We start from the raw sequence: 24,205 nt of genomic DNA on the forward strand, positions 1-24,205 counted from the left end.
TCTCCCCACCACATTGCACAGGCAGACGAGGCTGCAGCACCACAACCCAGCCAGCACACAGTAACAAGCATAGGTGTGCGCAGGTGGGGTGCCTGGTGCGCACTGGCACCCCCTAATGTCTGGAACCCCGATCTCACATGCCTGATGCAGCGATCGCCGAGCAGGCTGATTACTGTCCCCTCTGTGCAGCACCCTGTCAGGACTGCATTACTGACCGGACACCAGAGTTAATCAAGGGTGCCACTGCCACCAGCTTTCAAACTCCCGGCTCCACCTCCATGTACAAAAACAGCGTGATGTGACGTAAATACGTCATGCTGCTCGCACGCCCACCCGTCACACCCGCCACATGCCCACCTCTCTCCTTCTATGCTATGCCAACGTCAGCCACTGATGAGGAGCAGCATGCAGCTAGCGTTCCTCTTAGGAAGACAAATTCAATACTGGCAGGCGGTCGGCAGCAGCATTGACACGTCACTCGTTTTTCCAGCAGCAGCAGTACTAGTATGCGACTGTCAGTGTCAGTGAGTGGATGACTTGTAAGTAAGCTGCTGCAGCTTGCAGGGGAAAGAGAGGGGGAGCCAGACCAGGCTGAGGAGGAGCAGTGTAATTGCAGTGAGTGCCATCACGGGTGTTTGTTTGGTGCACACCACAACATCTGACAATGTATCTGCTTTATTAGGATTGGTACAAGGGTGGATACTTTATATTGCGTTGACCGTCAATAGATGGTGCTAAACACGCCCAAAAGGCGGTGCTATACACACCCCTCCGATGGTGCACCCCCTAATAAAACTTGCTGCGCACGCATATGGTAACAAGTGCTAGCTGGAGAACAATGCTGCTGATGGCAGGAGGGGGGGGGGGATCAGGAGGTTTGCGGTGGACCTGGGATCCTCCAGAACCTCCACCAGGCAATTAGTACCCGATGCTTCCCACCCTCTCGGTGGCAGTGCCTATGATTACCTCTGACATGGAACTTCTGGGACTCTTCTGGGCATACACTATACACTTATCTGGCAGATAATCTGCCAGATCTGGCTGGTTGGAATACAAATCTGGTAATGGATTGGCACAAATGGCAGTCGGCCATTTGCTCCCAAACACTGGGAAATGGACAGTATTTGTCCAGACAAATTGGTTAAATCACGGATTTAACCAATTTGTGTGAACGTCAGCTTTTGTCCGTTTCCAGTGTTTGCCAGATAATTGTATAGTGTATACTACAAGCATATGCCTTGTTACAATGGAGCCAAAAGTATCAAGGATTGAACTGTCCACAATGACGTTACAAAATGTAATCATCCTGGTCCTGAAAGGGAGCCAGGTTGTTACATATGTGTGAATTACACACCCAGCCGTTATACAGAGAGTGAGAATACCCTCATGTCAGATCTGTTGTACTTATTCTGTGTATGCAGATATCTCTGGACTCCCAGAGAAGGGGGCTGGTTATTTAAGCTACAGGGGAGTGGGTCCAGTTCCTCTGGATATGCCAGAATCTGCATGTTGAGTCTACTTGCAAGTCAGTTTACTGGGATCAATCAGCATTATTATTATTATTATTATTATTATTAATGTTTATTTATTTAGCACCACAAGGTTTCTGCTGCGCCTAATAAAGTACATAAACAAATGAGCAAAACAAGAAAACTATGACTATAAATTACATAGGCAATCTGGGGGGGAGGGGGGGTTTCCGGATGCCCAGAAACCCCCCTCCTCTTGGCAAGTGGCTCCAATTACGACAACAATAGCAATGGTATATAATATGATTACTAGAGCTGCCACCACATCATGCAGTGTAAGGGACAGAGCAGAGCTGCTGCACATGCCCAGTGGTAACAGCTTCTTCTGCCAAGTTTACTGTGTATGTAGATCAGTGCTCTGGACCAGAGAGTAGCTGCCAGGAAGAAGAGACAGGAGTCTTACCATGAGGTGGGAGAACGTGTGCTTAGAAAGAGCAGGACTGGTTCTATTATGTTTGTGCATTTATTTATTATGGAATTTTTTACCTTTTCCTGACCACTTATGTTATTTATATTATTTACATGTTTGAATCAGTTTACCCTAGACCATCCATAGTGTTAACTATTAATACTGTATTCCTTACAGTGTCCAGTGTATAACAAGTGCAATCTTTAGATTAGTCTCCAGAGTCATTACTAGGTTATTCTACCACTCATGAGCCCACCAAGCAACCTGCTAAGACCCCCAGGGCAGCAGCATGCTGGGTTGGGTAATATTGGTCGACAGTTATCCTGTTGACATGGGAAAGCCGACATAGCCAAACTGTCGACATGCAGCATGTCAGCATTCTCAGCATATCTATATACTGTAATTGAAATGTCAACATGATGAACTGTCGACAAAAAATCCCTAGTGATCTAGCAGTGTCTTACCTGCTCGCAGCTTGCAGAGTCTCCAGTGTTGACATTATCAGCATGTCGGCATATCACATGATGGCAGTTCAGTTGTTGACACTGTCAACATGTTGACATTTTCAGGATGTTGACGTGGTGCCTGTTAATAGTTAGAACCATGCTGACACTGCTGTCAACATTGTGGTGCCGACATTATTATTGTTGACATGGTTACTGTCGGCTTCTGGGCAGATACTGCGGCTGCTGTGTATATCACTGCCTGCAGGATGAACTGTGAGTTACTGAATGCTAACGCAGACTGTTTAATACGGAGCGTCTACACACAGACGGCTGACTGTTGTACATATGTGGCCACTATGAACTACTAACGCCAGAATAATGTAAGTATGGACGGGTTTTTAGATACTAAACACGCTAGCTACTGTTATTTTCATTCACATAAGGCTTTTGGAAAGGCGATATAACACAGCCGCGGTTCTTTGGAACAAGATGGCTAATTACAATATTACTCTGTTCCCCACAGACAGAGTTTTTAAAGGTATTGCACTGTCCATTGCTGCAGGTGATAGGCTGATTATACCCCTTCCACACAGAAAGTCAAATTACCGCGTTAAGAAGTTCTACCCGGTAATTTGACGATAAACGCAGGTCCTTTTTCTGTGTGAAAGCGTCAACCCAGGTTGAAATTCCCGGGACTTCCACCAAGGAATTTACCAGAATTGGAAACCTGGGAATTTCGAGCCAGGTTGACCCTTTCACACAGAAGAAATAGCCGTGTGGATCCGCAAATTACCAGAACTGCTTCACCCGGTAGTTTGCTTCTCTGTGTGAAAGAGAAGTCAGGCCGAGAACGGCTAAGCAACCCGGCAATCATAGGCGTGTGCACGGGGGGTGCCTGGTGCGCACAGGCACCCCCTAATGTCCGGCACCCCCCCCCCGCACCTGTGATCCGTTGTGCCGCCGATGTGAAGATATGGCGCCGCCAGCGGCTCTGCAGTCGCACATCTGAACAGAGCCGCCTGTGGTGGCGCCGATGCGGGTGCACTGCGGGCTGCGGCGCCGGCACTGTTGGTGGGGCACTGTAGTTAGCGTATGTATGATAGCCCCTATCGGGAGGAGGGCTGCTGCGCATGCCCGGCTGCAGCAGCTCCTCCACCCATGGTCCTTTGCGGAGTCAGTGAGACTCCGGACATTGCGCCACCACTGTGGCCGGACCTTTGCTACCCTCCAGCACAAAATGCAGGGGCAGACCAGCGCACGATGACGTTTATTTTTGATAATAGTAAGGCAACTTACATGTATTCAAAAGTGTCTGTGTATATATATAAACATGTGTGTATATATATATATATATATATATATATATATATATGTGTGTGTATATATATATATATATATATACATATATATATATATATATATATATATATATACTCAGTATGTATATATGTTTAAGTATATATATATATATATATATATATATATATAAATATATATATTTATATATATATATATATATATATATGTTTATATATAGATGCTAAGTGGATGGTGGCACTTGCAGGACTTTAAAGCATGCTACGTTCCTCTGCTGAGTTGTCAATGTTTCAATTTATTCAATACATTTTCGTCAGGACAATAATTTTCATTATTTCCTGACGAAAATTTATTGAATAAGTTGAAACGTTGACAACTCAGCAGAGGAACGTAGCATGCTTTAAAGTCCTGCAAGTGCCACCATCCACTTAGCATCTATTGTTTCTACCGGAGGGCAGCAAGGCCAGTTGTGAATAGGGGGGCCAATCCAGAGATTGGGATCCAGTGTTCGCAAAAACGTGATATGGCGCGTATTTTACGCGATTTTGCTGCCCGGTGACTCACTTTTTCAAAGTGGGTTGGTCCCCGGAGACGCGCTCTGCCTGTATTGGCTACAGGTTTAATAATTGATGTCTCCCTTGCCCAGCTGCAGAGGGGACTATAAAAGTGGAGGAGAAGCAGCCAGGCAACGCAGATATCATTCATTAAACTTGTAGCCAATCCCACTGGAGCTCATACCCGGGTACCCCCACCCATTCTGAAAAAGTACATACAGTATGCCGTCAGCAGGGAGCCGCGCTCAGGAGTGTGTTCCGCCTACCCACTAGTCCCTCCCGCGGCGAGCAGCACCTGCAGCCAATGCCAGAGCTGCTGGAATCCCGATACCTCGTGGCGTAACTACCGTGGGCCACATCCCCCACACCAGACACACTGCAAACAGCCCTTCTCCGGTGGGTAGCGGTGCTGAAGGAAGAAATGGATTCCGCTCGGCGGCTGCAGCTGGAGGTCTGATGGAGTGCCTGCTGAAGCTCAAAGAGACTGCGCAGAGGGACCCACCACTGGGCGAAATCTGCTGTGCCCAGGTTGTGGGGTATCCTTTGTGAGCGGTCACACGTACGGCTGGCTCTGCATGAATGGTGAGCCAAGCAGGCGCTGCCGGGTGTCCCAGGGGGACATGGGCAGCTCTTCCCGCCAGACATACGTACTGCTCCTACAGCTGGTGGATTGGTGTGTGCCCGGGAGCCAGGGCTAGCAGTACCAGGACAACGCTGAACTACTGGGTGCTGGACACAGGTGACTTACAGCCCAGGGACCGTACCCTGCCTGTTACTGCCCACGCAGACATTGTGTGACACCCTGCACTATACCCCCTACCCCTGTGTATGTGTGACACAGTGTACCCATTACCCCATGTGTGTGTGTGTTTGTACTCCTCTACCCATATGTGTGACACCCTGTACCCCCTATCCCTGTGTGACACTGTACCCCCTATCCTTGTGTGTGTTTGTGCCACCTTGTACGCACACTCTACCCCTGGGTTTTTGTCACCCTCTACCTCCCCTCTCTGTAGAAAGGTGTCCCTTTTCAAAATTTTGTTATGGGGCCCCCAAAGTTCTAGTTATGCCCCTGCCGATACCCCGTGGCCTCAGCGCCGCCCCACAGTTCTCCACAGACCGTGTTGCTGTGCTATCGGCAGAGGGGAGCTGGGAGGAGAGAGCCACCTGAGAGCACTGCCCCCTGGATCGGTGATCCAGACAAGCTGATGCCTCACCTCGCGGGGACCTCCAACAGAGGCCAGGACCGCCAGAGACGGCCATCCACAAGGTGATGGGCCGCTGCAGGCAGGACGTAATTGCAATAAGAACGGAGAAGGGGACGCAGAGAAAATACAGAGAAGGCAATGTGTCGCCGTAGTGATTGCAGTGTGCGACAGTAGTGAGAGCGCAGTGATTGCAGTGTGTGGCAGTAGTGAGGGCGCAGTGATTGCAGTGTGTGGCAGTAGTGAGGGCGCAGTGATTATAGTGTGGCAGTAGTGAGGGCGCAGTGATTGCAGTGTGTGGCAGTAGTGAGGGCGCAGTGATTGCAGTGTGTGGCAGTAGTGAGGGCGCAGTGATGGCAGTGTGTGGCAGCAGTGAGGGCGCAGTGATTGCAGTGTGTGGCAGTAGTGAGGGTGCAGTGATTATAGTGTGTGGCAGTAGTGAGGGCGCAGTGATTGCAGTGTGTGGCAGTAGTGAGGGCGCAGTGATGGCAGTGTGTGGCAGCAGTGAGGGCGCAGTGATTGCAGTGTGTGGCAGTAGTGAGGGCGCAGACTAGTGATTGCAGTGTGTGGCAGTAGTGAGGGTGCAGTGATTATAGTGTGTGGCAGTAGTGAGGGCGCAGTGATTGCAGTGTGTGGCAGTAGTGAGGGCGCAGTGATGGCAGCAGTGAGAGCGCAGTGATTGCCGTGTGTGGCAGTAGTGAGGGCGCAGTGATTGCAGTGTGTGGCAGTAGTGAGGGCACAGTGATTGCAGTGTGTGGCAGTAGTAGGGGTGCAGTGATTATAGTGTGTGTCTTTAGTAAGGGTGCAGTGATTGCAGTGTGTGGCTGTAGTGACAGAGCGGTGAGCTAGGATCACAGTTTTTTTTTTAAGTGTTATTACACTTACAGCATTGAAGACTACTTGCCCCTGCTGCTATCTATCCTTTCCTCCTCCTTACCCCCAGTATTGACTTCCCCTAACCCCCGTCTTGCCCCCCAGTACTACCCCAGCTGCTATCTACCTTTAGCCCCTCACTACCCCCAGCACTGCCTGCCCCTATCCCCTTCCTTGCCCCTCAGCACTATCCCAACTGCTGTCTGCACTTACCCCTCTCTACCCCCAGCACTTCATGCCCTTACCCCCTCTACCCCTAGCTCTACCCTAACTTCTCCCTGCCTCTACCTCCAGCTCTAACCAGCTTCTCCCTGCCTCTACCCCCATAATATGTGATAGGACCCAGAAACAGTGGAGTAGGACCCCAATTTTTTTAACGTAATGGGTCCCTGGGACCCACAATTTTTTTCGCTCAGCGCGATCACTGGGATCTGCGGGATCCCAACCCCAAAACACCAGGGTTTGAATCCTGGGATTGGCGGTTCCAATCACGGGATTGTACTGTGTATGTGCAGTTCCCTGCTCCACTTCCCCCGGCAGCTTCTCTCCCAAGTGTGTGTAACCCTTTTTTTTATATATATATGTGTATACTAGCCCATTAGGCGGTGCTAGACACGCCCAGTAGGAGGTGCTAGGCACGCCCAGTAGGCGGTGCTAGGCACGCCACTCCAGTCATGCACCCCCTAATAAAATGTGCTGCGCACGCCTATGCCGGCAATGAAATGCTGGGAAAACGCTGGGAATTTCAGACGTTCTGAAAAGGGTGTTATAGGGCTGTTGGAGTTGGGGCACAGGTTTGCTCTGTTTATACAGACAGATGATTGCATCATTCATTTACTAATATCAGTGATACACTAGCTTTTGTGGATGTGCCCAGTGTGAGATTCTGGCAGTGCCTGGAGTTTTCTTTCTCTCTTTCTATGATATATCTTCCCCATCTCTCTGTTTCTATTTCCTTTTTGGACACTACTCCACTTTTTTTCCCTCCCGTTTTTGTCTTTTTTATACCCTATTTCTTTCTCTCCTGCTACACTGTCTCTGTATTGTCCCAGGCAGGGCCGGATTAAGCCATGGGGGGACCAGGGGTACGTAGGATAGGGTCCCGCTCTCCACATCTTGTCAGCACTGCTCCCACTTGTCCCTGCTATGGGAAAGAACAGTGCAGTAGGTGCAACAGCGTGTTGCGGGGTGGGAGGTATTTAGATTATGTATATTAAATTTAAACCAATGGTGTATATTAGATTTAAACGAATGGTATAATAATGCCTGGGTACTGTATACAACTCCATATAATTGAGAGACAACTGTTTTGTAAAGTTTCCTTGCAGTGGAGCAAAGACAGCTTGAACAACCTTAAAATAACATCCTCTGTAGTAACGTACTTACACATTGGAACAGGACTCAGGAGGACTCAGCGTGTGTGTCTCTCTCAAGTTCCAAATGCTCTTATCAGATAACTGGTTACACAGGACTCAGGCACGTCATTCTAGCCTGCTGTATATGGGGGATCTTATATGGGGGGATCTCTGGGTCACTTACAGATGACTCCTCCCTCCTATCTCTCCTCTGGACAGAAAGCACCATTGGCAGCTCATGAAACCTGATACTCTTGTGTCTCTGGCTGCACTGCACACTGTCGTGCCCCCATTTTGGCTGCACAAGTTCTTCCTTCTGCTGCTGCACAAGAGGGAGAGCTGGTGTGCTTCAGCCAGTCGGGCCCCCTGAGAGAGTGGGGCCCAGGTACAGTGTCCCTTGCATCCCCTCTTAATCCGACTCTGCCTTCAGGGGTGGTTTAAGTAAGGAGAGGCCCCATGTGCAGGCTCTGTGCGAACCCCCTTGTCTCTGGCAGTGCAGTAGATTATGGCTTTGCGCCATTCTACTGTGCATGCGCAGGTCTCCGGGAACATGGTGCCCTCGTCCTGTTCCCAGGGAGTTCTCTACTGCGCTTGTGCCATTTTCCCTGTGGTTTCTGTTGCTCTACAATGCCAGGTAGCTGGAGATGTCAGTAAGTAACATAGAAAGATAGAATGTGACGGCAGATAAGAACCACTGAACCCATCTAGTCTGCCGTATTTTTAACCTTACTGTTACCTTAAACCCTATTAGACCCTTGTAAGGATATCCTGATGCCTATCCCATACATGTTTACATTTCTCTGATGTCTTGGCCTCTACCACCTCTGACAGGAGGCTATTCCACTTGTCCACTACCCTTTCTGTGAAGTAATTTTTCCTCATATTTCCCCTGAACCTACCTCCCTCCGTCTCTTAGTCTCAGTGCCTCCCTACAGGCCTATCTTCACCAGGTGCTGCACAGGTCATACTATCAACAGGCAGGTTCATGTGGGACCTAATGTGCACAGCGCAACACTGCCCATCCAATAAACAGCGCCTGCGTGGATTGGAGGTCTCTGTAGCTGCAGCAGAACACCGTGCAGTAAGAGCCTTGCTGGGGATAATGCGCGCGTGTGTGTTAGTGTGTGTGTGTGTGTGTGTGTGTGTGTGTGTGTGTGTGGCATGACTCAGCGTGCATGCTTTGGGTACATTTGGTCTGATGCACGCTTGCAGTCTAACGCTCATTGTGGCTGTTGTTAATCATTAAACCTTTGTTAGGCCATGTCCTCCTGAATTAGCAAATGCAGCCAATATTTATATATGCAAACCAGAGTCATATGTTGTACCTGAGCAACTTCGTGTTTTGCATGTGAGCACAATGCAGCAAATGAATGTCTCAGCCCACAGGCAACAAGCACAGATCAATCTGCACCGTCTTGTACCCTAGAGAACATTCATTTATGAAGTAGTCCTGTCAAATAACTCTCATTTATTTCTACTACAGTATGCGCCTAATTCAGTGAGGATTGCAAATTCTTTTGTTAGCATGCTGACCGCCGCCTCCCCCCCCTTCAACAAGCAGAAATTAAGGACGCCCCACCCTGCAACCGCCTCTGCCTGATTGAGCCCCCCCCGCAGAAAAATGCGGGCGCAGGACAGGCACTGCGCATGCGCCCGCATCTTTTTCTAATTTTTTGCGGTTGGATTGCACACTGCGATCCAACCTGAATTAGCCCCTATGTGCTGCTCATGATCACCTCTTGAGCAGGCAGCTGTAAAACGTCAGGACACGGGTGTATTTTGACACTAGCAATTTATTACTCCCCCCAAATAATCCATTCCAATCATTCCAATGTTATTCCATCAGTGTGAGGTCCATTATCTCTTTTATAATGAATCTCCCAAATGACCCACAACTTAGTGTAAGACATATAAGCACATCCATGTAAGTTGTCGGATTTATACGCAAATGCCACCTCCCCTACTACGGCTATTGGCGGGACATAACCGAGCTTTCCGCAGAGTTACGTGGAGGATGAGCCTCTACAGTACACAATGTGACAGCGTTCTATGGCGTCTGCTCAGAACTAAGATATCGCCCAACTTCACAGCGACAACTTTATCACATTTCAGTCTCATACAGATCCCAGTGGCAAACGCTGAATTTCTAGAGCGGGGTTTCCTAATGCAATCCACAATCTCCCACTCTGCGGAACATGGAATACAGTATTAATATTTAACACTAAAGAGCAGCGGTTCCCAAACTTTTCTGAATCACAGCACCCTAGACAGAGTATCAGAATTTTTTTCATGTCGCCCCTAGGCCAAAAGTTTCTTACTTAAATATTTAGAAAGAAATATTAAATGAAGTAAAACGAGATTTATGGTAAGAACTTACCGTTGTTTAATCTCTTTCTGCGAGGTACACTGGGCTCCACAGGGAATGACAATGGGGTGTAGAGTAGGATCTTGATCCGAGGCACCAACAGGCTTAAAGCTTTGACCTTCTTCCCAGAATGCATAGCGCCGCCTCCTCTATAACCCCGCCTCCGTGCACAGGAGCTCAGTTTTTGTTAACCAGTCCAATGTTGTAGCAGGCAAAAGAGACAACAACAGTTAGTAGCCACAACACCGCATTCTCACGACAGGAAAAAGTGTCAGCAACTAATGCCATACCAACCCAAAGAAGCAAAGTGCGTCAGGGTGGGCACCCTGTGGAGCCCAGTGTACCATGCAAAAAGAGATTTAACAACGGTAAGTTCTTACCATAAATCTCGTTTTCTGCTGCGGGGTACACTGGGCTCCACAGGGAATGACATTGGGGATGTCCTAAAGCAGTTCCTTATGGGAGGGGATGCACTGTAGCGGGCACAAGAACCTGGCGTCCAAAGGAAAAATCCTGGGAGGCGGAAGTATCGAAGGCATAGAACCTTATGAACGTGTTCACTGAGGACCATGTAGCCACCTTGCACAATTGTTCAAGGGTCGCACCACGGCGGGCCACCCAAGAAGGTCCAACCGACCGAGTAGAATGGGCTTTGATGGTAGCAGGAGCTGGAAGGCCAGCCTGTACATAAACATGTGCAATGACAATTCTAATCCATCTTGCTAGGGTCTGCTTGTGAGCAGGCCAGCCACGTTTGTGAAAACCAAACAGAACAAAGAGAGAATCCGACTTCCTAATGGAGGCAGTTCTCTTCACGTAGATACGGAGAGCCCGTACCACATCCAAAGACCGCTCTTTGGAAGACAATTCAGGAGAGGCAAAGGCCGGAACCACAATCTCCTGATTAAGGGGGAAAGAAGACACCACCTTAGGTAAATACCCGGGACGTGATCTAAGAACCGCCCGATCACGGTGAAAAATCAGATATGGTGACCTACAAGATAAGGCACCCAAATCCGACACCCGTCTAGCAGAGGCAATAGCCAGCAGAAACAAAACCTTAAGAGAAAGCCACTTAAGATCTGCAGATTCAAGGGGCTCAAACGGAGACTCTTGCAACGCCTCTAGAACCACCGACAAGTCCCAAGGAGCCACAGCCGGGACATAAGGAGGTTGAATCCGCAACACATCCTGAGTGAACGTATGAACCAGGTAAAGTCGTAATTTTTCTCTGGATCCAAACCGACAAGGCAGAAATATGAACCTTGATGGAGGCCAGACGAAGGCCCAAGTCCAGGCCCTGTTGTAGAAAGGCCAAAAGTTTGGCCGTACTAAACTTGTAAGCGTCATGGTTGTTAGACACGCACCAAGCAAAGTAAGAATTCCAGACCCTATGGTAAATCCGAGCAGAAGCCGGTTTCCGGGCCTTCAACATAGTTTGAATGACCGCCTCAGAAAAATCCTTTGCCCTCAAGACGGAAGCTTCAAGAGCCACGCCGTCAAAGCAAAACCGGGCTAAATCCTGATATACACAGGGGCCCTGAACAAGGAGATCTGGGCGATGTGGAAGTAGAAGGGGACGCTCTATCGAGAGACCCTGAAGGTCTGAGAACCAATGCTGTCTGGGCCACGCGGGAGCGATCAGAAGTAGGATGCCGCCTTCTTGCTTAAACTACCTTATTACTCCGGGCAGGAGTGACACCGGAGGGAACACGTATGGCAGCTGAAAGTTCCATGGAATTACCAGTGCGTCCACGAACGCTTGCTCCGAAGACCAGAACCTTTGATTGTGTCAAGACGCCATCAGGTCCACATCTGGAAGGCCCCACCTGTCCACGAGGAGTTGAAACACTTCTGGATGGAGGCTCCACTCTCCGGCGCGTACGTGCTGACGACTTAGAAAGTCCGCTTCCCAGTTTAGGACCCTCGGAATGAATACTGCCGATATGGCTGGCAGATGGCGTTCGCCCACTGAAGAATTCTTGATACTTCCCTCATTGCCATGCGGCTTCGAGTGCTGCCTTGGTGATTGCTGTACGCCACCGTGGTGGCGTTGTCCGACTGTACTTGAACAGGTCTGTTCTGTATTAAATGCTGGGCCAAGTTCAATGAGTTGAACACTGCCCGCAATTCCAGAATGTTTATCGGGAGGAGAGACTCCTCCTTGGTCCACCAACCCTGAAAGGAGTGTTGCTCCAACACTGTGCCCCAACCTCTCAGACTGGCATCCGTCGTCAGAAGGACCCAGTTGGAGATCCAGAAGGGACGACCCCTGCTCAATCGTTGGTCCTGAAGCCACCAGCTCAGTGACAGACAGACCTCCGGAGACAAAGAGATAATTTGAGACCTGATCCGGTGAGGCAGGCCATCCCACTTAGCAAGACTCAGCTTCTGCAGAGGGCGGGAATGGAATTCAGCGTACTCCACCATGTCAAAAGCCGACACCATGAGCCTTAGCACTTGCATTGCCGAATGTATCGACACTTGCAGACGAGATAGGAAGCAACGAATACTGTCCTGAAGCTTCAGGACTTTCTCCTGAGACAAGAACAACCGCTGGTTGTGAGTGTCCAACAACGCCCCCAGGTGCACCATGCTCTGAGCAGGGACCAGGGAAGATTTCTTCCAGTTGATGAGCCACCCGTGGGCTTGCAGAAACTGGATAGTCAGATCCAGATGGCGTAGGAGAGTTTCTGGGGAATTTGCCAGGATCAACAAGTCGTCCTGGTACGGTAGGATCCTGACCCCTTGACGGCGGAGCACAGCCGTCATGACCGCCATGACCTTGGTGAAGACTCGCGGAGCCGTTGTCAAACCAAAAGGTAACACCCGAAATTGATAATGGAGGTTGCCAACCGCAAACCTCAGGTATTGCTGAAGCAACATTGCAATGGGAATATGCAGGTAAGCATCCTGTATGTCCAGGGAGACCATATAATCCCCAGGTTCCAATGCCAGAACAATAGAGTGAAGAGTTTCCATACGAAACTTGAAGACCTTCACAAATATGTTCAAGGACTTGAGGTTGAGAATGGGCCGGGATGACCCATTCGGTTTCGGGACTAGGAACAACGGTGAATAGTACGCCTTGCCTCTCTGAGCCAGAGGCACCTGTACTACCACTCCTGTGTCCAGGAGGGACTGTACCACCAAATGAAGAGTTTTTGCTTTCACTTGACCCGAAGGGACGTCTGTCAGGCAAAATCGATGAGGGGGGTAATTTTTGAAGGATACTGCGTAACCTCGAGTGACGACTTCCCGTACCCAGGCATTGGAAGTGGTCTTCAACCATTCCTGGGTATACCCTAGAAGTCGGCCCCCCACCGTGGGATCCCCCAGAGGGAGGCCCGCCCCGTCATGCGGCAGGCTTGTCAGTTTTGGAAGCAGGCTGACGGGCAGCCCAGGCCCGTTTGGGTTTGGGCTTATTGGGTTTGGAAGTGCGAACCTGTTTCGGTTACGCTTGACCTTTTGCTTTCCCTGAAGGATGAAAGGAGCGAAAAAGGGAGTACTCTTAGCCTTTGGCACCGAAGGAGCAGTAGTAGGTAGACATGCTGTTTTAGCAGAAGCTAAGTCAGCCACTATCTTGTTGAGGTCTTCTCCGAAAAGAATGTCTCCCTTAAAAGGGAGTACCTCCAGGGATTTCTTAGAGTCCAGATCCACAGACCAGGACCGTAACCAGAGAATCCGGCGAGCCAAAATGGATGTAGTAGAAGCCTTGGCCGCCAGAATACTGGCATCAGGAGCTGCCTCCTTAATGTAATGAGAAGCTGTGACAATATATGACAGACATTGTCTAGCATGATCAGAAGCATTGGAAGGCAACTCCGCCTCCAGCTCCTGAGCCCACGCTTCAACAGCCTCTGCAGCCCATGTCGCTGCAATGGTGGGTCTATGTGCAGCACCAGTTAGGGTGTAAATTGCCTTTAAACAACCCTCCACATGCTTATCCGTCGGTTCTTTCAGAGACGTGACGGTAGTTACAGGCAGAGCTGAGGATACCACCAGCCGCGCCACCTGTGAATCCACTGGCGGGGGTGTTTCCCAATTTTTACTCAGCTCCGCTGCGAGGGGGTAGCGAGCCAGCATCTTCTTGTGAGGCGTGAATTTCTTTCCTGGATTTTCCCAGGATTCCTGACGTATGTCAACAAAATGGTCAGAATGAGGTAAAACTTGTTTAACCACTTTCTTGACGTTTAAACTTGTCCGGTTTCTTAGGGGCAGCATCCGGCTCTGGGTCATCAGTAATTTGAAGAATTATCCTGATAGCCTCCAACAAGTCAGGAACATCCACCTGTGAAACAGATTCCCCATCAAAAGCATCGGGATCAGAATCTGTGGGGTCCGTATAAACGCCATCCTCATCAGACGAGGTGTCTGGGACGTTGGTGGATTGTGAGGAAGTAATGGCCCGGCGAGGGAAGTAAAGGCGGGCGAGGGTTAGACTTCTGAGTAGTCAGTGATTGGTTCAATTGCTGTAACTGAGCGAACAGTTGATCTGCCCATGGCAGGTTAACCGCGGGGACCATAAGCGGTTGTACCGGCACAGGAGGTCCCATAGGGGGCGTTAGTCTAGTTACCAGCGTATTCAATAGCGTGGAGAAGGTAGCCCAAGGTGGGTCATTTTGAACCCCCGTTGCTGCAGTCCCACTGGGGGGGGTAAAGATCCCCCAGAACCTGAACCCTCAGCTGCTATGTTATCCCCAAATGTGTCTGCAGCGTCACCACCACGCAATGTGGGATCAGCCCCAGCTCCGTCGCCCCTTGTAGCTGACCTATCCGAGAGCTCAATGTAGGGCAACCCAGTACAATATCAGCAGCACAATACCTGGCAAGAACCCCCTGTGCAGTGTAACAGTACAAACAGGGAATTCAAGCGGTATATGGTGACTAAAAATCAAAGAGAAAAATACACACTGAGTATATCTTGTGAAACACCTATATTAAATGATAAACCTGACGAACTTATCCCCCTCAGGTTATAGAATATAGGGATAGCAATCTGAGTGAGATACACGAAATGGAGGTCACACAGCAGCTATATGCACACACACAGGGGGAAATTTACTAAGCTCCCGATTTTGACCGAGATGCCGTTTTTTCATCAAAGTGTCATCTCGGTAATTTACTAAGCAATATTCACGGCAGTGATGAGGGCATTCGTAATTTTTTGCAAGTCCAAGAAAAAAATTACGAATGAATACACCATCGGTCAAAACGCGGCTGTTTAAGTATGAATCTCGGTAATTTACTAAGAAGTGCAAAGCAAAAAAAAAACAAACACTGCCGTGAAAAATTACAACTCGTAAAAAAGTGCTAAAAAAAAACAGACCTGCTTTTTTTTTCCGTGATTGGATAGGCATGCAGGGATCCATGAGATCCGTGCATGTATATCAGTGGGAAGGGGTGGGAAAGTTGTTATTTTATTTTTGCACATGGATCCCCTTTTCCCGACTGCCAGAAAACCCACTCTGACTTCTGTCTAAGTGGGTTTCCTCAGCCAATCAGGGAGTGCCACGTTGTAGCACTCTCCTGATCGGCTGTGTGCTCCTGTACTGAATGACAGGCAGCACACGGCAGTGTTACAATGTAGCGCCTATGCGCTCCATTGTAACCAATGCTGGGAACTTTCTGCCCTGCGGTTGACCTAAAGTGACGTCACCGCTGAGCAGAAAGTTCCCACCATTGGTTACAATGGAGCGCATAAGCGCTACATTGTAACACTGCCGTGTGCCGCCTGTCACTCAGTACAGGAGCACACAGCCGATCAGGAGAGTGCTACAACGTAGCACTCCCTGATTGGCTGAAGAAACCCACTTAGACATCAGTCAGAGTGGGTTTCTGGCATTCGGGGAAAGGAGTCCCATGTGAAAACATGGGGCCCCTTTCAGTTCGTGGCTCGGCTTTCCGTTTTCTTATTTTATGCAAGTACGTGGATTACAAATGGATGCCCCGAGGACCCTGGGACCCGCGATCTGGTGAGTAGAATTTATTCAACAGGTACCCCTTGGATTCTACTGGAGAAGAGGACCGACCTGCGTGTGAACATAAGGTAAGTATGTATGTATGTTTGTGTGCATGTATGTAATAAATCTTTACTTTCACGGTGTGTGTGTCTTGTCTTTTTTTGGGTATTTTTTTAGTAGTAGTACTACAGGTACCAGCGGGCCCGTTTTTCCGTCGCATGCTGGTACTTGTGGTTCCCCAAGTACCAGCATGCGGGGGAGGCTTGCTGGGCCTTGTAGTACTGCTACTAAAAACAATATCTTTTCATTATCACAAAAGGCTATCAGCCTCCCCATCCGCAGCCCATTGGATGGGGGGGGACAGCCTCGGGCTTCACCCCTGGCCCTTGGGTGGCTGGGGGGGGGGGACCCCTTGATTGAAGGGGTCCCCACTCCCCCAGGGTACCCCGGCCAGGGGTGACTAGTTGGATTTTTGATGCCACGGCCGCAGGGCACTATATCAAAGTGACCCCCGGCTGTGGCATTATCTGTCCAGCTAGTGGAGCCCGGTGCTGGTTTTAAAAATACGGGGGACCCCTACTCTTTTTGTCCCCCGTATTTTTGGAACCAGGACCAGGCGCAGAGCCCGATGCTGGTTGCTTAAATATGGGGGAACCCCTGTCATTTTTTTACCCATATTTCTGCAACCAGGATCGGCTCAAAGAGCCCGAGGCTGGTTATGCTTAGGAGGGGGGACCCCACGCAATTTTTTTTAAGGATTTTACAGTGTTTAATTTAAAAAAAAAAAAAAAAAAAGAACCCCAGCACGGATCACACAGATCCGGCCGAGATTAATTGTAAAAAAGTCGGCAGTGTTTTGCTAATCACTGCCGTAAAAAACAAAACAAAAAACACGAATGACATCGACATCGGAAGAAAAGAAAAACCCGAATACGACAGCTTAGTAAATTAGTCGTAATAAATTCAAAAAGTTGCAGTTTTACACTTTCGATGTCATTCGTGATTGAACTTTGACCTTTTTCCGAAAATTACGAATGTTAGTAAATTTACCCCACAGAGTCACATGTACAATGCAGAAATTATGACATGCAATAAAATAAAACTGCTCTGGACTAGCAATACAAAGTAGTATTAAGTATAGCTATACAGTCAGATATAACAATGCACAGTAAAGACTGTATGTATATCACAGGGTACTTGTACTATATATAACCCTGACAAAATGCACTCTTTCTTAACTAACACTGTCAGCAGACATGTAGAATACTTAAGTGTCCTGTAAAATGCACAGCGCTGACATGCAGGCGGCTTTACAGAGGAGGATTTGCCCAAACAGTCCCAGAATCAGCTCAGCTTGTCCTAATGGCGCCGAAACGCTGACAGGAAGTGAGGGAGAGAGAGATATGCAGCTCCAGGGCGGGAACATTTACTCTAAATGGCGCCCTGGGGCTGGGGGAGAGGCTACAGGTCAGAGCCTTTTCCTCTTGCTGGACTTCACCATCGGGTACTGTGGGCTTATAAAAACGTTTTTTGAGAGGAAACCAACCTGTGCCCTTGCCCTGGTGGTCTAGTGGGGTCCCTGTACTGCCACAGTGTCCACGCCAGCGTGCGCGGCCTGCCTCCCACCTGCCACGCGGGAACGCGATTTACAGCGGGTCCCGCCGAGGGGACCCACTTACCTCCTCCCTGAGTGCGGCCACATGATCCATGAGAACAGCGGTAGTATGTGTGTGACTAAGTGGAAGAAACCGGAGCCTCCGCTGTAGGTACCCGGCAACCAGGGCGCGGGAGTGTACAGCGCCGCTGGGGGAGGTGATGGAGCTGCAGCAGGAGATGTCTGACTGACATCTAACACAGTCAGTGTCTCTGCTGCAGCCCTTGAAATCTTCATTTTTTCATTAAAAGCTTCTTCTCAGGGCTGCTGGAGCAGCCCCCCTGTTGTATGCCTGCTTACTGCATGGCACCAACTACAAAACTGAGGTCCTGTGCACGGAGGTGGGGTTATAGAGGAGGTGGTGCTATGCATTCTGGGAAGAAGGTCAAAGCTTTGAGCCTGTTGGTGCCTCGGATCAAGATCCTACTCTACACCCCCAATGTCATTCCCTGTAGAGCTCAGTGTACCCCGCAGCAGAAATTGTGTTTATATGTCATCCTCAGGGTCAGTTATGTGGTGAGGGATAGGATTTGCTTTGGTTTCTCCACATAGTTTATGATTGGCAGGCAACAGCACTGGTTTTACCTATTACATTGACCATAAATAATTTGAATTGGTCCTGGACCATCAACTCATGGCACCCTTGCCAAGGCATCCCAGGGAGCCACACCACACAGTTTGAGAACCACTGCTATAGATGGTCTTTAGTATAGGCCAGAGGTTCTCAAACACGGTCCTCAAGACACCCCAACGGACCAGGTTTGAGGTAAACCCATGGATCCGCACAGACGGCTAAATTAAATTGGCTGAAGTGCTAATTAAGTCACCTGTGGCCAAGCATGGTTAAACTTAAAAACTGGACCGTTGGGGTGCCTTGAGGACCGCATTTGAGAACCTCTGGTATAGGCTGTATCAAACATTTAAATGATATAAATAAGATAAGTGGTCAGGAAAAGGTTAAACATCCCATAATAAATAAATAAATACTCAAACATAATAGAACCAGTACTGCACGTTCTAAGCACACATTCTCCCACCTTATGGTAAGGCTCCTGTCTCTTCTTCTTGGTAGCTACTCTCTGGTCCAGTGCATTGATTTAAGGACTCAGAACCACACACACAGCAAAATTGGTAGAAGAAGCTATCACTGGGTATGTGCAGCAGCGCTGCTCTGTCCCTTACACTGCATGTTGTGGCGGCAGCTCTAGTTATCGTATTATATACCATTGCTATTGTCATAATTTGAGCCACTTGCCAAGAGGAGGGGGTTTCCGGGCAACCGGAACCCCCCCCCCCCCCCCCGTGTTGGCCTATTTAACCTATTAGTAGACTGTTGAAGAATTACTATGCTTTAATACTAATACACACTTTACAATCTCAGGCAGTCCTTTTACATTTTGGGAGATTGGAATTCCTTTGTATAAACTAGTTATGGAGTAAGTAAGCTGCCTCCCTCCATTGTGTACTCTGAAAGAATAATTAGAACAGCCGGGAACATTGTAACAGGGAGGCACTTGATAACTCGGCTGTCGGGATCCCGGCGCTCTACATACCGGCTCCGGGATACCGACAACTATTCTTCTTCTTGGGGTATCCACGACACCCCTGGGGGGAGAATAAATAGCGTGGCGCGCATAGCGCACCATCATGCCCGCAGCGTGTGCTCGCCCCACTGCCGGTATTCCGGAGGTCAGAATCCCGGTGCCGGGATTCCGAGCGCCGGTATATAGTAGTACACCCTGGTAATGATAGGCATAGGAGGTTACTGCCCAAAAAATACAGATTGTTTGAGGATTGCCATAGCCATTGATTACATGAGTTTTATGCAAGACTCTAGGGGGTGAACTGATATTGGGTGACGAGGATGACCACTCGGACCAACTTCATAGCCTAATCCATTCTACAGTCCTACAAGCAACAACTATAATATTCTCTTTTGTGGCGACTCACGCTTACTACCACACATGTGCTGTTCCCTGTTGCTGAATTACTTCGTTTGTGACAATATATGTATATATATATATATATATATATATATATATACAGTATATCCTGTATAATACACAACATAAGATGTGGCTGGGAGCATAATTACATCTTGCACTGTTTTTGCATTATGGGTATAAGGGCCTAATTCAGATCTGATCGCTGCTGTACGTTTTCGCACAGCAGTTGATCAGATCCGAACTGCGCATGCGTGTGCACCGCACTGTGCTGGCGCGTTGTGCGGCTGCAACGGGCATCGGCGCCCTGCAACGGGATGGTGTGAAAAACCCATTCGCACTGGCGATCGCAAAGAGATTGACAGGAAGAGGGCGTTTGTGGGGGGCAACTGACTGTTTACTGGGAGTATCAGGGAAAACGCAGGCAGATCAAGCGTTTGCAGGGCGGGTGTCTGACGTCAATTCCGGTCCCGATCAGCCTGAAGTGATCGCAGCGGCTGAGTAAGTCCTGGGTTGCACAGAGACAGCACTAATATTAAGTGTACAACATGACATGGTGGATGCAAAAGCTATTTTCTTCCTTTTCTTTTGTAAATATACCCTATGGATTTTGTCCACTTTGTTGTTGTAGAGATTCCTTTCTAAAACCAGTCTGCCGCTGCTATCCCTCTGTCTAAAACACGCAAATTATGTTTGTCAAACCGTTTTGTTTCAGGGTGTTTTAATTCTACTTACTGTCACGGCCCCAGGGGATGCTGCTAAGGTCAGTCCCCATTTCCTACCTGTCAGGCCGTTTGTGAGGGCCTGGCATGCTCTGGCAGCCCGGCGGCGTGCAGTCTGCATGTCCACAGTAGTCACACAGTTGTTGGGGCTGGGTCCTCTGTGTGCAATGCTTCTGCCGGCCCGGCAGCATGGACGACGCCATCTTGCTTAGTGCCAACTGACCAGTCTCTGACCAATTCCATGCAGCCTGAGTGTCAGCTGACACTCCCAGCCAATCTTGTGTCACCAAGGGGTTTAAAGCGTCCTGCTTCGCAATGTTCAGGTTGCCAGTGCCATAAGTCACACAGTACTGTGTGTGAGCTTTGAAGCTGGGTAATCCTCTGGGTAATCAGCTACTGCACAATACCTGTGTTCTTTGAGCTTCTGTATTTGCTGTACACAACACCATCCGCATTTCCAAGGGATCATCCAGTGTCATAATTTCAGATCCAGACCGGTCAGCACTTCGGTCCCATTCAGAAACATCATTGGTGCAAGTCCGATACTCCTTGAACATCGGTGCAAATCTAATACTCCTAGACCATCCATTAAAGTTCGTAACTTCTCGACCCTCGGTGCAAGTCCAATATTCCTAGATCATTGGTGCAAGTTCGATATTCCTTGACCATGGGTGCAAGTCCAATACTCCTTGACCATGTGTGCAAGTCCGATATTCCTTAACCATCGGTGTAAGTTTGATATCTTCAGCCATAGGTGCAACCTCATTAAATTACCGCATGCTACATTATCCGGCAATCCTCTGCCAGATCCCTTAGCTCCTGTCCGTTCTAGCCCAGGTAACCCAAACATGGGGCCACGACCAGCTCATCGTGGTGCACTGAAACTCAAATCCCCTTGCGGAGTTCCATGGAGTAGACCACTGACGGGTTAAGACTACATGCACCTGCTCTGGGTCTTGTCAACTACCTTGGGCTAGTTTTCGTAACTCTTAGTCCCTCCTGGGGTAAAGTGCTGTGGACTCCTCTATGAGAAGGAACTATATTCGATCACCCAGTTTCCAGCCCATCACTACTCCAGCTGCTAGTAACTCTGACGCTGGTCAGGAGACATCCACACACCAAATCCAATCACTTACATCTCATTAAATCTAATAAAGTCAAATAATATTAAATCAACAAATCAAATATCCCCATTGCTAGATTAAACTGGCAGTGACTTAATGCACATCCCCCGTATATTCTATCTCTCCAGGATACTGTACTGTAATATTTCATGACATCGCCGAACATCTCCGATGCAACATACTGTTCTACCTTCATCCATCAGGGAGGCAAATCCAATGATCAAATAATTTCATCAAGAATCAAAATGAATGAATCAATTGTCTTCTCAAATCAGTCGCCTCCATCGAGCCATTTTGACTTTTTGGCTTTCGAATGAATCATAAAGCATTTATCAATAAACCAATCACATTGAAAATTAATGATTCAATAAATTGTCTTTCTCAAACCATTTGACTTCTGGGGCCAAATGTAATAGAGTGAGATTTTCGGAAAGTGAGAGATTTGGTAAGGTTTTGCAGTTTTTTTTAAAGTGGCAATCATTTACACAGCAAGATCAACCTGGTTTTGCAGTGTAAATGATTGCCACTTAAAAAAAAAAACTGCAAAACCTTACCAAATCTCTCACTTTCTGAAACTCTCACTCTATTACATTTGGCCCCCTGGTCTTTCAAATCAATCAATCAATCAATTAAATCAATTTATGAATCACCTCTACTGTAGCACTATATCTCATAAATGTCATATTTTGTGTTATGCTGCCAAAACCAAAGCACACCAGAACTTTCTGACAGAATCAAAACCAGTACCAAAAGACAAAGGATGGATTTATAACCACAACACAGGAGGGTGCAAACATGTCTAATTTAAGTATAATATTTACTGAGGAATTGGTCACACACATACAGTATGTATACATGGACTAGACTAGAGTGTATACGGTTTTCTTACTGTGTGCAGATCCACGGGTCTGTGTCTCAGCTGATCCTGCTGCTGGATCCCTGTGGAAGCTCCTCTGGTTGGGTCTATGCCGTAATGAATTCTTATATTGCTGGTCACTGTTACAAACAATACAGTTCTTTGCTACTGTACCTGTCCATTTCCACTCCTTCTGCATGCTGATTGTGCAACCTTTGTCATCTCAGTATCACTCCATCGGCCCTGCCCACCTCTCAAACATGAACTTTTACTGACTTTTAAGTAAACGGGCCTGACTTGTTCTCTGCAGAGGTTTTATTAATAGAAGAGTACACAGTGCCGACTGTTTACACAGGAGATAAAGGAAATAGGGAAATTCACGGATACATCGATTTACAATTTATATATTAAACAGATGTCAACTTTAATTAGGGATGGAATATTTTTATATTTTTGCTTTGTAGAGACTGGATGACGTGGAGGCGGGGAAAGGCGATGGCGGTAAGTCTGATATAACCAATGAAGGTCCAGCAGGGTGAGGAAAGATACGCATAGGGTATTCAATAATCCGCAAATTCGCGGCAATTTTTCACCCGAAAATTTTCCCGGCAATCGGGCGAAAATTGCAGCGAAAACGCTCCGTTTTTCAACCTATTTAATTCCAAACGGCTTTCACCTGAAAATTCTTGCAGTGAAAAGTCCAGGTGAAAATGGGGAAATCAGCCTGTACCCAAAAAAATGGTAAACTAACATAGGAAAACAGAAGAGAAGTGTGTTAGAGATCACATTAGAGAGTTTTTGGGGACTTAAATTGTGTGAAATGGCGGTTATATGCATTTTTTAAAAAAATGCAAAAAAAATGATAGAAAGCAAGTTTTTTTTTTAGCAAAATAAATGCTCTCATTAAATTTGGGGTACATGAAAATGGGTATAAGTATATATTTGGGTCATTTTAGGTTACTTTAAAAAAAAGTGGAAACAGACCGATTACTCCCATCTGCAAGCCTAAAAACACCTGTCCCACTCATAAAGCACCCCAATATACCTGTCCCATACCTTGAACCCCAATTTTCATCACTTTGTACTTTTTCACTCCCAAAAATGACATGTCATTTTTGGGCAATTAAAAAGAATTAAAAACCTCAACGTGCCTAATTAGTCATTAAGGGGGGTGTCCCAGGAGTTCTGTACCATGGAGGTAATTTCGAGTCGTTCGCTCGGAAAATTTCTTCGCATCGCAGCGTTTTTCCGCTTAGTGCGCATGCGCAATGTCCGCACTGCGACTGCGCCAAGTAAATTTGCTATGAAGTTTGGATTTTTACTCACGGCTTTTTCTTCGCTCAGGCGATCGTAGTGTGATTGACAGGAAATAGGTGTTACTGGGCGGAAACAGGCCGTTTTATGGGCGTGTGGGAAAAAACGCTACCGTTTCCGGAAAAAACGCGGGAGTGGCTGGAGAAACGGAGGAGTGTCTGGGCGAACGCTGGGTGTGTTTGTGACGTCAAACCAGGAACGATAAGCACTGAACTGATCGCAGATGCCGAGTAAGTCTGAAGCTACTCAGAAACTGCTACGAGATGTGTAATCGCAATATTGCGAATCTTTCGTTCGCAATTTTAAGAAGCTAAGATTCACTCCCAGTAGGCGGCGGCTTAGCGTGTGCAATACTGCTAAAATCGCCTTGCGAGCGAACAACTCGGAATGAGGGCCTATATCCAAATATTTTTACCATAAAATAGTGACTTTTCCCAACTTTTCACCTGCTTCAGAGTAGGTGAAGTGAAATTAGTGAAAAAATGATTACCGATAAATTTTCCAGGAAAATTGAATAGGCTGTAATTGCGTTTCACGCGAAAAGTCCGTTATCGCTGCTAATTGTATATACCCCAG

The 24,205-nt window shown here is 47.9% G+C and overlaps 1 protein-coding gene across 2 annotated transcripts in view; it reads right to left on the minus strand.

Annotated features, from left to right (window-relative positions):
- LOC134945683 (uncharacterized) overlaps window positions 1-22,592 on the minus strand; it is a 115,484-nt gene extending 92,892 nt beyond the window's left edge. Inside the window, exon 1 of one of the 2 annotated variants that reach the window (XM_063935124.1) lies at window positions 22,490-22,592. The gene's annotated coding sequence lies outside the window, so the exon portion shown is untranslated. Of the gene's footprint in view, window positions 1-22,348 lie in introns of both variants that reach the window. The other variant, XM_063935123.1, reaches the window with a different exon arrangement.
- Between the last annotated feature and the right edge of the window lie 1,613 nt (window positions 22,593-24,205).

Source organism: Pseudophryne corroboree, chromosome 7 (assembly GCF_028390025.1).
Source record: "Pseudophryne corroboree isolate aPseCor3 chromosome 7, aPseCor3.hap2, whole genome shotgun sequence".
In the NCBI taxonomy this organism is placed as follows: Eukaryota; Metazoa; Chordata; class Amphibia; order Anura; family Myobatrachidae; genus Pseudophryne; species Pseudophryne corroboree.